Source organism: Panulirus ornatus, chromosome 14, assembly GCF_036320965.1.
Source record: "Panulirus ornatus isolate Po-2019 chromosome 14, ASM3632096v1, whole genome shotgun sequence".
Taxonomy (NCBI): domain Eukaryota; kingdom Metazoa; phylum Arthropoda; class Malacostraca; order Decapoda; family Palinuridae; genus Panulirus; species Panulirus ornatus.
The window spans coordinates 4,048,450-4,067,730 of NC_092237.1; the positions used below are offsets into that span (position 1 = coordinate 4,048,450).

Below are 19,281 nucleotides of genomic sequence, written 5' to 3' on the forward strand. Positions count from 1 at the left end.
CACAATTGCTCAAAATCTTTTTCACTCCATCCTTCCACCTCCAATTTGGTCTCCCACTTCTCCACGTTCCCTCCACTTCTGACACATATAACCTCTTTGTCAATCTTTCCTCACTCATTCTCTCCATGAGACCAAACCATTTCAATTCACCCTCTTCTGCACTCTCAGAAGGAGGGGTGAAAGGCGTGCATGGAATAGAGTGAACTGGAACGATGTGGTATACCGGGGTCAATGTGCTGTCAATGGATTGAATCAGGGCATGTGAAGCGTCTGGGGTAAACCATAGAAAGTTCTGTGGTGCCTGGATGTGGAAAGGGAGCTGTGGTTTCGGTGCATTATTACATGACAGCTAGAGATTGAATGTGAACGAATGTGACCTTATTTGTCTTTCCCTAGCGCTACCTTGCGTACATGAGGGGGGAGGGGGTTGTTATTTCATGTGTGGCGGGGTGGCAATGGGAATGAATAAAGGCAGACAGTATGAATTATGTACATGTGTATATATGTATATGGCTGTGTGTGTATATATATGTATACGTTGAGATGTATAGGTATGTATATTTGCGTGTGTGGACGTGTATGTATATACATGTGTATGTGGGTGGGTTGGGCCATTCTTTCGTCTGTTACCTTGCGCTACCTCGCTAACGCGGGAGACAGTGACATATATCACATATATAATACACATGTATATAAATAAACACCCACACGCACATATACATATCTATACACTTCAACGTATACATACATATACATACACAGATATATATATATATATATATATATATATATATATATATATATATATATATATATATATATATATATACCCCGCCACACATGAAATGGCACCCCCTCCCCCTACACGTGCGTGAGGTAGCGCTAGGAAAAGATAACAAAGGCCACATTCGTTCACTCAGTCTCCAGCTTTCATGTGAAATGTACCGAAACCACACTATATATACCCTAGCTTAAACTAAGTAGTTAATTTATCGACCAATCCTTTGGAGTGGATGAACAGCTGGGTTGACCACCATGGACCAACTGCCACAACCATGATTCAAACCTATGCGCTAAACCCTAGGCAGCCTGTAAATGAGTCATGGTCAGGAACACTAACCATTATACCACTCGTTATACTATCATACCCTCCATTGCCCATGCAGATCTTTGAAACAAAACTAAGTACCATATACAGGGATGCATACTCCCTACTACATTGCAAGTGGTATCTATGTTATGAAGGAAATAACTACATGACTGGTAAAAAGAGAAAATGCATTTTCTTTTTAAAAACTTATACTGGAATTCAAGTTCGCGAGAGACTTCACAAAACATACCTGGAGTTTCTATTTTTCTGATGTACTCTCACTTTTTCCAAAAGTTTTGTATATAACTAGAAAAATGCTGTATGCATTATGAACTATAAATAATTTCAGTGCTATCAGTAATACAGCATACGTTATTTCTTTTCAGTTACTTTTCTGAAGGCAAAGGTACTGTGCTTATTCATAACATATGTTTTCTCTTTGCTTCTATGATTTATGTTTGTAAATTTGTAAAACACTGTACTATGGACTTCAGTGAAATACCATATATAAACTAATTCTGACATTCTTTAAGTAAATACCAAAATATGCTTTATCTAACCAAAATGAAAATTCCTACACTTCACATATATACAATGAACTCTTCCATTTTCACCAATGATCCATCTATGGATGACGGTAAGGTTACATGATCAATTTTCAAAATCTTCTTTATAATACCAACTTCCCACCCTCTTTGTTTTCCATAATTACTATTCCTACACACCATCATATAGATCTTTTACTACCAATATTGTTCATGTTAATACACATCAAAGCTTAAGAAAGGTTTATTATACAATTCTGAAAGTCTTCCTTTACCTACCATAACTTCTACTAAACTTTATTATGTTCTTAGTCCAATACAATTCGTGCAATCAATCTTTCATTTCAAAATTACAAAAAGGATAAATCTGCATTCAGTAAGCACACTGCTGCTGCATTCCAAGCAGGATATTAAATCATATAATACTCTGGCAATGCTATTGAGGAAAGTTCTTGTCAATCATATCCATCCAAGAATATCTACAAGAGCTTACCTTGCCTTTTTTACTAACAGGCATACTAGCATAATATACTTTTATTATATTCAGTTACAAAATATCAAACAACACCACACCTGAAGTATCTAATCAACAACACACTACTTAAACATGAGTAAATGATACTATGTACTATCCCATTTGTAAAACATGCCAATTTACATGATAAACTTCTTTCAAACAATATAACATACCTAGTGTTTATATCCCTAACTTAATGGGCAAAAGGCAAAGGCCTGCATGAGGAACTGCTACAAAAACAAACTCTATGCCTTATTTGGCAATAATGTCAATATCAACTTTGTCATGCACAAGTACTTTTTTCTAACAAAGTTTGTCACTATAATGTGACACTATAATATGATATCAATGAACTCCTTTAGATCAAGAAGTTCTTTGACAAGGATGTACTCCTAATGATACAACCACGTCCAAGGTGACTTTTCTCTCACGGTGGAACCTCTTGCAGGCTGAGTCAGGTGACACCAAATACAATATACTTACTTCCTGCTCCAAGAGTCCATTCTGTCTTCATAGAATTCCAACAGTGCTCAGGAAGCTAACAAATCTACTGGGCTGTACCATACAGTATAACTTGGAATGAGGTTCATTGTGTGTATGTGTGGAGAGGGTAGGGGCAATTAATCAGTAAGTGTTCAGTGTCTTTGCTGTGTAAGTTAAATTGAGGGCATGAAGACTTGGGATACAATGAAATGGTGTTTGCATTGATATTAGGATCAGTGGTGTCAAGAATGTAGACAGGAAAGTGTAACTTATGTTTGTTGGTGGTGTTGCCTCTGATGAGTGTACATCAGGTGGGCTGGAGCATGAACTGGAAGAGCAGCTGTTTAGTGCTTATCAGGTCATTTCAGTGTGTATAAGTTCTGTTAGCATTATATCTGTTGGAGATGGGGGATATGTGAGTAGAGGCTGCTGAAGTGTAAGGCAAGGGTAAGCTTTTTATTTTCACTTGTAGGCTGCTGGTAAGTTATGGAATGGTTTGAGTAGGAAGGATCTAGTGTTGCTTCATAGATATGAGAGCTAAGCATGATGAGGTGGGACTGTATTGGGAGGATACTTGTTTCATTGTGTTGGTAAACTGCCTGTGACAGCTAGGACATCTTTCTATGAAAAAGTCCTGAAGTTACCCAGAGCCTCTCCAGAGGCTTCTACATCCTAAGGGTGTGCTACTTCCAGACTGGAAAATGTGCACTCCTCTGGAGCTAAAAGTTCTTTAACAAAACTGCACTCCCAATGATACATCCTAACTAATGGTGATTTTTCACTCATGATGTAACCTCATGAAGGTGGAGTCCAGTAACATACATACATATCATATATATGTCATGTGTTATGCACCAAAACCACAGCTCCACATCCAGGCCCCACAGACTTTTCCATGATTTACCAAAGACGTTTCACATGCCCTGGCTCAGTCCATTGACAGCACGTCAACCCCGGTATACCACATCATTCCAGTTCAGTCTATTCTTTGCATGCTGATCACCCTCCTGTATGTTCAGGCCCTGACCACTCAAAATCTTTTTCACTCCATCCTTCCACACCAATCTGGTCTCCTGTTACTCCTTGTTCCCTCCACCTCTTACACATATATCCTCTTTGTCAATCTTTCCTCACTCATTCTCTCCATATGTCCAAACCATTTCAACACACCCCCTTCTGCTCTCTAAACCACACTCTTATTACCAAACACTTCTCTTACCCTTTCATTACTTATTCAATCAAACCACCTCACACCACATATTGTCCTCAAACAAGTCCACCCTCCTCCGTACAACCTATCTATAGCCCGTGCCTCGCAACAATATAGTATTGTTCGAACTACTATTCCTTCAAACATACCCATTTTTGCTTTCCAAGATAATGGTCTTTCCTTCCACACATTATTCATTGCTCCCAAAACGTTCACCCCCTCCCTCACCCTGTGACTCACTTCTGCTTCCACAATTCCATTTGCTGCTAAGTCCACTGCCACATATCTAAAACACTTCACTTTCTCCAATTTTTCTCCATTCAAACTTACAACCCAATCAACTTGTCCCTCAACCCTACAGAATCTAATAACCTTGATCTTATTCGCATTTACTATCAAATTTCTCCTTTCACTCACTTTTCCAAACTCAGTCACTCACCAACTTCTGCAGTTTCTCACTCAAATTGGCCACACTATATATATATATATATATATATATATATATATATATATAAATCATATTATTATTATTTTGCTTTGTCGCTGTCTCCCACGTTAGCAAGGTAGCGCAAGGAAACAGACGAAAGAATGGCCCACCCCACCCACATACACATGTACAGACATACATGTCCACACACGCAAATATACATACCTATACATCTCAATGTATACATATATATACACACACAGACATATACATATATACACATGTACATAATTCATACTATCTGCCTTTATTCATTCCCACCGCCACCTCGCACCACATGGAATAACAACCCCCTCCCCCCTCATTTGTGCGAGGTAGCCCTAGGAAAAGACAACAAAGGCCCCATTCGTTCACACTCAGTCTCTGGCTGTCATGTATAATGCACCGAAACCACAGCTCCCTTTCCCCATCCAGGCCCCACAAAACTTTCCATGGTTTACACCAGACGCTTCACATGCCCTGGTTCAATCCATTGACAGCACGTCGACCCCAGTATACCACATCACTCCAATTCACTCTATTCCTTGCATGCCTTTCACCCTCCTGCATGTTCAGGCCCCAACTGCTCAAAATCTTTTTCACTCCATCCTTCCACCTCCAATATGGTCTCCCACTTCTCCTCGTTACCTCCACCTCCGACACATATATCCTCTAAGTCAATCTTTCCTCACTCATTCTCTCCATGTGCCTAAACCATTTCAAAACACCCTCTTCTGCCTCTCTCAACCACGCTCTTTTTATTTCCACATATCTCTCTTACCCTTACGTTACTTACTCGATCAAACCACCTCACACCACACATTGTCCTCAAACATCTCATTTCCAGCACATCCACCCTCCTGCGCACAACTCTATCCATAGCCAACGCCTTGCAACCATACAAAATTGTTGGAACCACTATTTCTTCAAACATACCCATTTTTGCTTTCCGAGATAATGTTCTCGACTTCCACACATTCTTCAACGCTCCCAGGATTTTCGCCCCCTCCCCCACCCTGTGATCCACTTCCGCTTCCATGGTTCCATCCGCTGCCAGATCCACTCCCAGATATCTAAAACACTTTACTTCCTCCAGTTTTTCTCCATTCAAACTTACCTTCCAATTAACTTGACCCTCAACCCTACTGTACCTAATAACCTTGCTCTTATTCACATTTACTCTTATCTTTCTTCTTTCACCACTACCTCTACCAAATAACTCTGTCACCAGCTTGGGCAGTTTCTAAATGAATCAAGCACCAGCGCTGTATCATCAGCGAACAACAACTGATTCATCTTCCCAAGCTTCTCTCATCCCCAACTGGACTTCATTAACTGCCCCTCTTTCAAACTCTTGCGTTCACTACCGAACTACACATCCATAAACATTTTCAACAACCTTGGAGGACATCACACACCCCTGCCGCAAACCTACATCACCTGAGAAACCAGATCACTTTCCTCTCTTCCTTCTCGTACACTTGCCTTAATCCTCGAGGTAAAAACTTTTCAATGCTCTCTATCAACGTGCCTCCCTACCCAGTTATTCTGAATTCCTTCCATTCAGAGCATCTCTATCATCTCGTTTCAGATGACTGCTCCAGATCCATAATTGCTTCAGATCAAAATTGACATTTTGCTGTTCTTAAGTGTATTTTCGCACAGTCTATTCATGCAAATGGCTATCACCGGATCCTAACTTCATCGACTCTTATGGATACCACACTGATCTTCCCCATCTGATGATGCTGTACATTGCGGTCACCCTCTCTCATCAATACGCCTCCCATATATTTTACCAGGAATTATCATCTTATCTTATACAGCTGTATATTGAGCTACTCTCTATTTTCCCCTTTGCTTGGTACAATGGCTCTAGGCTCGCTGGCCGCCTTTCTGTCAGGCTCCTGTCCTTGTGAGCTTTCAAGTCAGCAAAAGTGCCGTGTCCTTCATGTCACAATTAGACAGGTAACACGTGGTTGTTTGTAGTGCCTAGGCTTGATCCTGTACATACCTGCTGCCGGCCCGCGGTCGCTGCACGCTTGCGGTGTCGTCCGCGAGCGGGGTCATTTGCTGGTTCCCGTTCACACGCGCTAGGGGCAAACCCAGCACGTCCGTTTACACACGTGTGAGGCATAGAGTGGCTGCATTATATATGGCATTCATTTAGGCTTTTGTAGCTCTCTTGAGCCGGAGCTATGCATAATGTCGCGGGTTGCTGAGCCACATGGTGCCGAACAGGATCGCGGTTGGGCAATGGGCGACGTGGAGGGTGGATACGGTGGGTAAGAAGGAATTTTTGAGGGGGAGGCGCACGTTTTCTTGTTTGGTGTAGAGAGATAACTTAGAGATGGGGAACGGAGGGGGATAAGAGGGAACAGGGCGAGGGGACCTCCTGTCTCTTTCTTTTATACATCTCCCACTCAATTGCATTTTTTCCCTGCAAAAATCGTCCAAATGCCTCTCTCTTCTCTTTCACTGATAATCTTACTTCTTCATCCCACCACTCACTACCCTTTCTAATCAACCCATCTCCCACTCTTCTCATGCCACAAGCATCTTTTGTGCAATCCATCACTGATTTCCTAAATACATCCCATTCCTCCCCCACTCCCCTTACTTCCATTGTTCTCAGCTTTTTCCATTCTGTACTTAGTCTCTCCTGGTACTTCCTCACACAAGTCTCCTTCCCAAGCTCACTTACTCTCACCACCCTCTTCACCCCAACATTCACTCTTCTTTTCTGAAAACCCATACAAATCTTAGCCTCCACAAGATAATGATCAGACATCCCTCCAGTTGCACCTCTCAGCACATTAACATCCAAAAGTCTCTCTTTCGCGCGCCTGTCAATTAACATGTAATCCAATAACGCTCTCTGGCCATCTCTCCTACTTACATACGTATACTTATGTATATATATATATATATATATATATATTATATATATATATATATATATATATATATATATATATATATATATATAGTTTTGGAAAGAGGGGCAAGTATGAAGTCTGTTGGGGATGAGAGAGCTTGGGAAGTGAGTCAGTTGTTGTTCGCTAATGATACAGCGCTGGTGGCTGATTCATGTGAGAAACTGCAGAAGCTGGTGACTGAGTTTGGTAAAGTGTGTGAAAGAAGAAAGTTAAGAGTGAATGTGAATAACAGCAAGGTTATTAGGTACAGTAGGGTTGAGGGTCAATGCAATTGGGAGGTGAGTTTGAATGGAGAAAAACTGGAGGAAGTGAAGTGTTTTAGATATCTGGGAGTGGATCTGGCAGCGGATGAAACCATGGAAGCGGAAGTGGATCATAGGGTGGGGGAGGGGGCGAAAATTCTGGGAGCCTTGAAGAATGTGTGGAAGTCGAGAACATTATCTCGGAAAGCAAAAATGGGTATGTTTGAAGGAATAGTGGTTCCAACAATGTTGTATGGTTGCGAGGCATGGACTATGGATAGAGTTGTGCGCAGGAGGATGGATGTGCTGGAAATGAGATGTTTGAGGACAATGTGTGGTGTGAGGTGGTTTGATCGAGTAAGTAACGTAAGGGTAAGAGAGATGTGTGGAAATAAAAAGAGCGTGGTTGAGAGAGCAGAAGAGGGTGTTTTGAAATGGTTTGGTCACATGGAGAGAATGAGTGAGGAAAGATTGACCAAGAGGATATATGTGTCGGAGGTGGAGGGAACGAGGAGAAGAGGGAGACCAAATTGGAGGTGGAAAGATGGAGTGAAAAAGATTTTGTGTGATCGGGGCCTGAACATGCAGGAGGGTGAAAGGAGGGCAAAGAATAGAGTGAATTGGAGCGATGTGGTATACTGGGGTTGACGTGCTGTCAGTGGATTGAATCAAGGCATGTGTATGGGGGTGGGTTGGGCCATTTCTTTCGTCTGTTTCCTTGCGCTACCTCGCAAACGCGGGAGACAGCGACAAAGCAAAAAGAAAATATATATATATATATATATATATATATATATATATATATATATATATATATATATATATATTTTTTTTTGCTTTGTCGCTGTCTCCCGCGTTTGCGAGGTAGCGCAAGGAAACAGACGAAAGAAATGGCCCAACCCACCCCCATACACATGTATATACATACGTTCACACACGCAAATATACATACCTACACAGCTTTCCATGGTTTACCCCAGACGCTTCACATGCCCCGATTCAATCCACTGACAGCACATCAACCCGGTATACCACATCGCTCCAATTCACTCTATTCCTTGCCCTCCTTTCACCCTCCTGCATGTTCAGGCCCCGATCACACAAAATATTTTTCACTCCATCTTTCCACCTCCAATTTGGTCTCCCTCTTCTCCTCATTCCCTCCACCTCCGACACATATATCCTCTTGGTCAATCTTTCCTCACTCATTCTCTCCATGTGCCCAAACCATTTCAAAACACCCTCTTCTGCTCTCTCAACCACGCTCTTTTCATTTCCACACATCTCTCTTACCCTTACGTTACTTACTCGATCAAACCACCTCACACCACACATTGTCCTCAAACATCTCATTTCCAGCACATCCATCCTCCTGCGCACAACTCTATCCATAGCCCACGCCTCGCAACCATACAACATTGTTGGAACCACTATTCCTTCAAACATACCCATTTTTGCCTTCCGAGATAATGTTCTCGACTTCCACACATTCTTCAAGGCTCCCAGGATTTTCGCCCCCTCCCCCACCCTATGATCCACCTCCGCTTCGATGGTTCCATCCGCTGCCAGATCCACTCCCAGATATCTAAAACACTTTACTTCCTCCAGTTTTTCTCCATTCAAACTTACCTCCCAATTGACTTGACCCTCAACCCTACTGTACCTAATTACCTTGCTCTTATTCACATTTACTCTTAACTTTCTTCTTTCACACACTTTACCAAACTCAGTCACCAGCTTCTGCAGTTTCTCACATGAATCAGCCACCAGCGCTGTATCATTAGCGAACAACAACTGACTCACTTCCCAAGCTCTCTCATCCCCAACAGACTTCATACTTGCCCCTCCTTCCAAAACTCTTGCATTCACCTCCCTAACAACCCCATCCATAAACAAATTAAACAACCATGGAGACATCACACACCCCTGCCGCAAACCGACATTCACTGAGAACCAATCACTTTCCTCTCTTCCTACACGTACACATGCCTTACATCCTCGATAAAAACTTTTCACTGCTTCTAACAACTTGCCTCCCACACCATATATTCTTAATACCTTCCACAGAGCATCTCTATCAACTCTATCATATGCCTTCTCCAGATCCATAAATGCTACATACAAATCCATTTGCTTTTCTAAGTACTTCTCACATACATTCTTCAAAGCAAACACCTGATCCACACATCCTCTACCACTTCTGAAACCACACTGACTTAACCTCACCTAACGAAGGAAGTCTAGTGAACAAGTGATGCTACTACGTTTGTGAATCAAGAACCATTGTAACACAAACCTTGCCAGGTGGTAGAGTGTCCCGCAGTGTATCGAGACAGACTTCCCCAGAACTTTTTTAAAGGGGAAGTAAATGTTTATAGTTGTGTTACTGGAGTGATAGTTTTCATACATGGTGCTTTGACAAGAAAATAGTGAAATTGGAAAAAAAAAAAAATGTAGCTTAGACATTGAAGCTTATTGATACAGTGGTTAAATTGATGAGAACTACTATTGACGTTTGTGTAAATAAATTATACATTTTCCCTTTTCCATAGCCAGAGGTTGAACCATTATGTGACATTCATTTTCTCATTTCATTTCAAGCTATAAGTTTCAGTTTTCTAAATTATTTCTTACTTTTTTCATATGTATATATATGTGTGTGTGTGTGTGTGTGTGTGTGTGTGTGTGTGTGTGTGTGTGTGTGTGTGTGTGTGTATATATATATATATATATATATATATATATATATATATATATATATATATATATATATATATATATATATATGTGAGGGTTTTGAGGATAGGGAGACAGGTGGAGTCAGTTACTCTTTGAAAACAGAGTGCTGGTGGCAAATTTGAGTGAAAAACTGCAAAAGCTGGTTTCTGCATTTGGGAGTGTTTGAAATGAGAAAGTTGAGAGTAAAAATGAATAAAAGCAAGGTAATTAGGAATGGATATGGCAACAAATGGAACCAAGGAAGCTGAAGTCAGGCACAGACCAGGTGAGGAGGCAAATATCCTGGGCAAATTAAGGAATGGGTTGAAAGAAAGGTCACTGTCTTTATGGGCAAGGATGGGTATGTTTGATGGTATAGTAATCCTGACACTGATTTAAGGATGCAAAGTGTAATTGTAAAGGCATGATTGAGAAGATGGGGGTGGTTATGCTGGAAATTAAATAATTGGTGTAAGGAGGGTTGAATGAATAATAAAGGATTGGGTAAGAGAGAATTGTGGTAGTAAGAGAAGTATGTATGAGAGAGCTGAACAGGAAGTGCTGAAATGGCTTGGACACACACATACATACTTACCAAACATACAAATATATATACACACACAAAGAATTTGCCAATCATTCTTTCAAGAAATATGAATGAGACAAATTTAGCCTCAAATAAACTGCATATGACAAAAAATTCTTGAAGTAACTCTCAGCTTTCTTCTTTCGTACACTTTACCAAACTCAGTCACCAGCTTCTGCAGTTTCTCACACAAATCTGCCACCAGCGCTGTATCATCAGCAAACAACAACTGACTCACTTCCCAAGCTCTCTCATCCACAACAGACTGCATACTTGCCCCCATTTCCAAAACTCTTGCATTCACCTCCCTAACAACCCCATCCATAAACAAATTAAACTTAATTGCTGTTTCCAGCATCAGAGTGGAGCCAGGAAACAGATGAAGAATGGCCCATCCACTCATATACGCATATATATATATACATATATATATATATATATATATATATATATATATATATATATATATATATATATATATATATATATATTCTTTTTTCTTTCAAACTATTCGCCATTTCCCGCATTAGCGAGGTAGCGTTAAGAACAGAGGACTGGGCCTTTGAGGGAATACCCTCACCTGGCCCAATTCTCTGTTCCTTCTTTTGGAAAATTAAAAAAAAAACCGAGAGGGGAGGATTTCCGGCCCCCCGCTCCCTCCCCTTTTAGTCGCCTTCTACGACACGCAGGGAATACGTGGGAAGTACTCTTAATCCCCTATCCCCAGGGATCATATATATATATATATATATATATATATATATATATATATATATATATATATATATATATATATATATATATATATTTTTTTTTATACTTTGTCGCTGTCTCCCGCGTTTATATATATATATATATATATATATATATATATATATATATATATATATATATATATATATATTTACTCTTAACTTTCTTCTTTCACACACTTTACCAAACTCAGTCACCAACTTCTGCAGTTTCTCACATGAATCAGCCACCAGCGCTGTATCATCAGCGAACAACAACTGACTCACTTCCCAAGCTCTCTCATCCCCAACAGACTTCATACTTGCCCCTCTTTCCAAAACTCTTGCTTTCACCTCCCTAACAACCCCATCCATAAACAAATTAAACAACCATGGAGACATCACACACCCCTGCCGCAAACCAACATTCACTGAGAACCAATCACTTTCCTCTCTTCCTACACGTACACATGCCTTACATCCTCGATAAAAACTTTTCACTGCTTCTAACAACTTGCCTCCCACACCATATATTCTTAATATCTTCCACAGAGCATCTCTATCAACTCTATCATATGCCTTCTCCAGATCCATAAATGCTACATACAAATCCATTTGCTTAAGTATTTCTCACATACATTCTTCAAAGCAAACACCTGATCCACACATCCTCTAACACTTCTGAAACCACACTGCTCTTCCCCAATCTGATGCTCTGTACATGCCTTCACCCTCTCAATCAATACCCTCCCATATAATTTGCCAGGAATACTCAACAAACTTATACCTCTGTAATTTGAGCACTCACTCTTATCCCCTTTGCCTTTGTACAATGGCACTATGCACGCATTCCGCCAATCCTCAGGCACCTCACCATGAGTCATACATAATAATGTGAATAAGAGCAAGGTTATTAGGTACAGTAGGGTTGAGGGTCAATTCAATTGGGAGGTGAGTTTGAATGGAGAAAAACTGGAGGAAGTGAAGTGTTTTAGATATCTGGGAGTGGATCTGGCAGCAGATGGAACCATGGAAGCGGAAGTGGATCATAGGGTGGGGGAGGGGGCGAAAATTCTGGGAGCCTTGAAGAATGTGTGGAAGTCGAGAACATTATCTCGGAAAGCAAAAATGGGTATGTTTGAAGGAATGGTGGTTCCAACAATGTTGTATGGTTGCGAGGCGTGGACTATGGATAGAGTTGTGCGCAGGAGGATGGATGTGCTGGAAATGAGATGTTTGAGGACAATGTGTGGTGTGAGGTGGTTTGATCGAGTAAGTAACGTAAGGGTAAGAGAGATGTGTGGAAATAAAAAGAGCGTGGTTGAGAGAGCAGAAGAGGGTGTTTTGAAATGGTTTGGTCACATGGAGAGAATGAGTGAGGAAAGATTGACCAAGAGGATATATGTGTCGGAGGTGGAGGGGACGAGGAGAAGAGGGAGACCAAATTGGAAGTGGAAAGAAGGAGTGAAAAAGATTTTGTGTGATCGGGGCCTGAACATGCAGGAGGGTGAAAGGAGGGCAAAGAATAGAGTGAATTGGAGCGATGTGGTATACCGGGGTTGACGTGCTGTCAGTGGGTTGAATCAAGGCATGTGTATGGGGGTGGGTTGGGCCATTTCTTTCGTCTGTTTCCATGCGCTACCTCGCAAACGCGGGAGACGGGAAAAAAAAAAAAAAAAAAAAAAAAATATATATATATATATATATATATATATATATATATATATATATATATATATATATATATATATATACATAAATGCCCATACACACATATATACATACATATACTTCTCTGACATGTCTCCCTCCCTTCAGTTTTGATAAACTCTGATACTGAACTCCTCTTTTAAAATCTGTCAAGAAACCCTGTCCATACCATTGCAACTGCCCTTTGACAGTCTATATTTGCAGTGTAATAACCCAACCCTTACTTCTATGCTACTATTTACCCATCAAAAAAGCCCAGTAGACTCAACAGAAACCACTTCTCTTAGAACCATGCTCCATGTGTCCTCGGTAGTTTCTCCTTTGCAAGTAATCATCAATTGTTTAATGATCATCTTTAGCAGAATTTCATGAAACATGTTTATGCCACTCTGTTCTACACTTTACCATGCTTTCTACATCACATTTCTAAAAATAAGTAAGTTATTTGTTCTCTTCCACTATATTAGCAGTGATCCCTATTCCATTCAGCCACTAAACATCTTAAATAGAGCACTTTTCCTAGCTGCATGACAGTCACAGTACTTTCTATGATCTCTCCATAACATCATTTGCATTCTAGATAGGTTGGTGGTAATGCTTTTCCTTCATTATGAATAGAATAAACTTTGTTAAATAACCGTCTAGCTTCTCCATTATTACCATTTCTGCTTCAATAATCTTCCTATCAGAGTGCACTTGCCTGATTATAGTATTTGTATGTATGTATTTATGTATGTATGTATGTATGTATGTATGTATGTATGTATGTATGTATGTATGTATGTATGTATGTGTGTGTGTGTGGGGGGGGGGGGGGGGGTTGGTAAATAAATATTTGTACCGTATGGGTATGGAGTTGTACACTTGTGCGACCCAATCTCTTGAACTTTATCTATCATTCAGCTCTTCAATCTTGTCTGCTGTCCTCATTCACTATCTCATAACTTATTCCTCTTACCCACTACCCTTACATTATACAAGTACCAGATTACTATCATCCACACATGATATTTTCTTCAATTTCATGTTATGTTCTCCTGCATCCTTCAATGAACTTTTCATATCATCATCATGCTTGTTTAAAAACTTAAAGTGAGATCTGGTCACCCCTCACTCTTTTCTTTCCTATGATGGGTAAATTTATGGCCTCTAAGCTCTCCCTATAACTCAGATGGCTTAATTCTGGTACCATCTTCGCTGCCCTCCTCCGGACCTTTTCCACTAGTTCTTTGTGCACCTTTAAATAGTGACCAATTTTAAGAAGCATATTCTATTTTTGGCCTAATGTGAGATGCAAATAGCATGCTAAAAATTTCCTAATTTGCCAGCAGACAGTTTGTCTTCTTTACTGCTCTCTTGAAGTGGGACTCTTGCAAAAGGTTAGGTACAATGTCAACTCCCAAGTCCCTCTCAAATACAGATTCCTTCAGCATTTTTCCCTCTACAAAACAATCATACTGAGGCCTTCTTTTACTGTGTTCCATCCTCAATACCTTCTGTCTGTGTGAAACTGAGAGAGTGAGACAGAATTGGGGTCAATATAAAATGATAGGAAAATGAAAGAAAGGAAAAAATCAGAGGTGGGAAGGGCCACCAAGGACTAAAAAGGTGTAGGGAGGACCAGGAAGGGTGGGAAAGAATAAGAAGGGAAAGAGGAGTGAGAAGAAACAAGAAGGGACAGAGGGTTGGGGGAAGACAAGAAAGAGGGGTGGGATAATGAGCCATGGAGAAGACTAGGTGGGGAAGAGGAGTTGGGATGACCTGGAAGGAGAGAGCAGGAATGGGGTTGGGCCAGGGAGAGAAGAAGAGTTGAAGATGATCAAGGAAGAATGAGGAGGGGTGGAGAGGGTCTGAGAGAGATAAAGGGGGTTGGGTGGACCAAGAAGGCAAGAGAAAGGGTGGTAAGGACCAGAGTGAGAACAGGATTGGTGAAGAAAATCATCAAGGGAAGAGGATGGGTGAGGAGAATCAGTGAGAAGAGAAGGGGGAGGATCAGGGGGAAGAGAGGACGGAGGGAAGTGGAGAGGTGGTGAGGACCAGGAGGAAAAGAGGAGGGGTGTGGAGGACTAAGTTGGGAAAAGAAGGGGTGAGGAAGACTTGGGAAACAAAAAGTGGGGATGGAGAGTACTTGCATGGAATAGTGTAGAGGACAATGGTGGCAAAAGAAGGAGGGGAAAGACCAGAAACAAAGGAGGAATATGGGGTGGAAATGACCAGGGAAGGTGAGAACCAGAAATGGAAGAGAAGGGGTGGGGAGGACCAATGAGAGAAGAATCCAGGTGGAAGGGACCAGAATGGGAAGTGGAGATTTAGAGACAAGGAAATACCTAGAGACAGCGGGATTTTTTTTTATTGGGGGGGGGGGGGGAGAGAAAGATGAGAGAAAGTGCTTCTGAAGAAATTTTGCTAGCGCGTTGCACTTACCGCAGGCAAGTATAGCTACGAAGGGCTAGTTGTGGTAGTTATGTATAATCAAGTGTTGTGTTGGTGAGGTGATTCGTCAAGCGTTAATACGGCCCAGGAAGCTGTCTTATCTTTCTGCCTCAGCCACACATGGGCTGAGAAAAAGAAAAATTTACTTACCGTTTATTACTCTATATTCTTGCAGTTATTCTGTAAATGGCATTATTTCTCAATTAATGATGGCAAAGCTAAACATCGCAAGTAAATATCGATCAAACAAGTCGAAGTCGTCATCTATATGATCAGATATAACCTCCATCATTCATGTTAGCTGATAATTAAGTCAAGCTTGGTTACTAATCACTAAGACTGCGTTAGCTTATATAACGTTAGCATAAGCCTGTTCACTGTTTCCTTTGACAAGGTTAAGGAAGAAAAAACATCTTCATAGCCTAACGTTTGGAGATCGGCGTAACTTTGACTTCGCGTCACGAAAAAAATTCAGTAACCAACGTTTGGATACAAGACTTTTATTCTTGTCCACTAACGTTACATGTTGAAATAAAGTTAAGCTAGCAATAAGAAAAAAGTCAGGTAATCATAATTTTGTTACCGTTTTAATTACAATCAACATATTTATGGATAACTTTATTCTTTGAAAAATTGCTTCCGACATCAAGTAAACCTAGAAGTACCTGAGGAATGGTACATGCACAATAAAGTAACAAGACAATGAACATAAACTGAAGTCTTTCTCTTCTAAATGCAAATTGTTGGGTGTTTTTTCAACTAATTATTTCACAGGTAGACGGTTTGCCGATGACTAATTAGATGTCAACAATGGGAAACGCTATGGCCTGAATTTTACATTTAACCAACATTCATATCTTTCCATTTTTTTTCCACTTTCATCATCAAGTACATGAGTATATGTGGGCATTTCAGAATGCCATTTACCTGTCTTAAATGGCTTACTGACGTCACAGGTGGTTCGTGCGTCTGGCAGCGGGGTGGGGATCGTCAACCCTGGCGTTCGGCGCCGCTAGCCTGCGCGGGATGCCGCGCCTCGATTGTTTCACATGCTTCACTCTCACCCTCCCTCACTCTCTCCACTACTCTCACATCACAAACAATTCTAATTATAATCCTACCAAACTCAAAACTACTAATATTCCAGATGCATGTATCTTAGCTTCATATTTTTTGTAATATTCTCGACAGATGCCATTCAATTCCATATTGGATAACATGGCGTTGCTCAGGGAAGAAGAGAGGGAATCGGAAATATTTTCAATATTCTTTTATCATAATTCTCCTACCTGATGCGGATGCAGACACCATTGTCCCGATAGCGTAGGTACTAATGCCCTTCTTCCTTCATTGTGATACTTCTAGTGTTGTCACACACAATAAATATTAACAGAAAACTCCACCTCGAGAATAATACGCCCCTCCTCTCTCTGTCGACCATGGTGCCTGGAGGTCACAGGACGCCGTCAACACTTCCCAGCGTTGGCAGCACTGCTCTTAACCATTTTCTCTATACGCTCGTTTTCTGTGTTTTATTTATGGCCAACCCTTGTAAATCTATAACACGCTCTACTGAAACTTGTGATATTGGAAGGTAACGTTATAAAAACTGTAGAATACCTATGCACACAATCGTTTTGCTTTAGCAAGGATGGGATCTGACACAGAAATGTACAAAGATATGTAAGTAATACACCTTACTTACGCCAGTTTAATAGAAATATTGCAACTATCTTTATCTAATTAAACAAATTGTCAATATAAAGATGAATCACTACAAAAACCTCAATAACATTAACTCTCAAACATATGAAATGTACGGAACTACTGATTTAATTTTCAGCATGAATTTCGCTCTTAATTAGGCCCTAGAATCATGGCAATAATCTTCATCTGCCTGGTCTAAAATTTTCAGTTTTCCAGATTAAATGTATAACCGTATAATTTATGCTTATACAATATGAAATATATCAAACATCACGAGACAGTCTTATTGGCAAGGTTGACCTGGAATTTGGTTTAGAACTTATATGGCACGCGAATAGATTGCTTCACTGGACAGACTAGAGGAAGACAAAGGTCTCCATCAGGATCAGTTAGGGAGGGGGTGGGGTTGTAAAGTGGTTAGGGAGGATGTTATTTTTACCCAGAGTCATCTGAAAACATGGAAAGACAAGTCAGGATCATGGAATTCGCCTTTGTAGAATGCAAGACGAAAACCTGAGATTATATTTTAGAATAAAACTATCAGAATGAAAAAAAACTTGTTTCCATTGTAGTCCTAATCAATGCTATGTAACATACTCATGTACACTTGTAAATGGTCACTTTGCCCTCCCGTCTTGTTTCTCCTTCGTTTGAGTTTTTGAGGGACACCGCAAAAAAAAGATGTGCGTAATCTTCAAGTTGTCTTATCTATTTGCATTACCGTGTGTATACATTTATGACATGATGTAAGAAAATCAACATAAAAATACATTGAACATTTGTAGAAATAGAACGTATGAAAATTTTAACATCTTCATACCTAGCAAATGATATTTACTTGATTTCGATTACAGTGGAAAATTGCGTGATTGTATTGGTCTCATGTTGCAAGAACGTACAATATACTGCTACCGAAACAATTTAATCATAATGTTCCACGAAACGTGTACTTAAGGATTAAATTTAGCATATATTTTTTTTTTACTTCAACAAAAAGGGGGTTAGGTTGAAACCCCCCCAATGGTCGCCCTTATCCTCCTCCCCCGTGCTGTCATTGCCGTCCCCTCCGCAGAATACGATTCTCACCCTAATTTCGCGCCGAAGATCAATACTTAGGCGGCGGGTTTGACAAAGTTCGCCTCACGCCAGTACATCATGTCCACAACGGCCGGATAACCATCAGTAACGCCAATCTTGCTTAAAACCTCATGTTTATTTTATATTTTGTCAAAATTCCAGCTAAGAATAAAACTGCCGTGAAAAAACAATGGTTTCTCTATTCTTCATGAAATTCACTTGAATCGCTTCCCGTCTTATCTTTAAGACTTAGGGAACCTGGTGAGGAGATTTACATTTCTGCAACCAATTTCGTTCAACTCCAAGGATAGATAAGTCTTGTATTTGACGAATTCGTCCTCAGTATTACTAATTAAGTCAGCACATACGTTAATTTTGATGATTCAATGCTGTGCTAATCACACCACTAACAACACGGAGCAAGTATTTTCATACGCCTCCACTTTCATGATTCCTTGATTGCATTAGAAGTCGGCCATTAAATTTTCCATAAAAACCACTCATAAAGCCAACAAACCTGGCTTTCATATCCTGAAGCATCAAGATTTTTCTTCAATATAAGAGCAATGTCAGCACTAATGCCTCTAATGTGTGTTGCCTCCATGTCTTCACAGTTAGCCAATTCTATACATGCACTGCCGGCAATTCTAAAATCACCATGAATGGGCATTTCCTTTTACAAACAAGACCTTTCAAAAAAGTATGTTCACATCAAGTTCAATTTCTATGCCTGCCAAAATACATGAATGCAGCTCACCTTTATGTTCTCATGTCTAAGTTTGCCTGTACACAGGTGATCTTCTCTAAGTTGGCATGTCTAAGGTTGT

General features: G+C 40.4%; 1 protein-coding gene across 3 annotated transcripts in view; it reads right to left on the reverse strand.

The window, feature by feature from the left end:
- LOC139753177 (uncharacterized) overlaps positions 1-17,126 on the reverse strand; it is a 55,269-nt gene extending 38,143 nt beyond the window's left edge. The window contains exon 1 of one of the 3 annotated variants that reach the window (XM_071669364.1): positions 16,960-17,126. The gene's annotated coding sequence lies outside the window, so the exon portion shown is untranslated. Of the gene's footprint in view, positions 1-16,597; positions 16,889-16,959 lie in introns of those variants that run through there. The other 2 variants (XM_071669367.1, XM_071669365.1) reach the window with 2 other exon arrangements.
- Between the last annotated feature and the right edge of the window lie 2,155 nt (positions 17,127-19,281).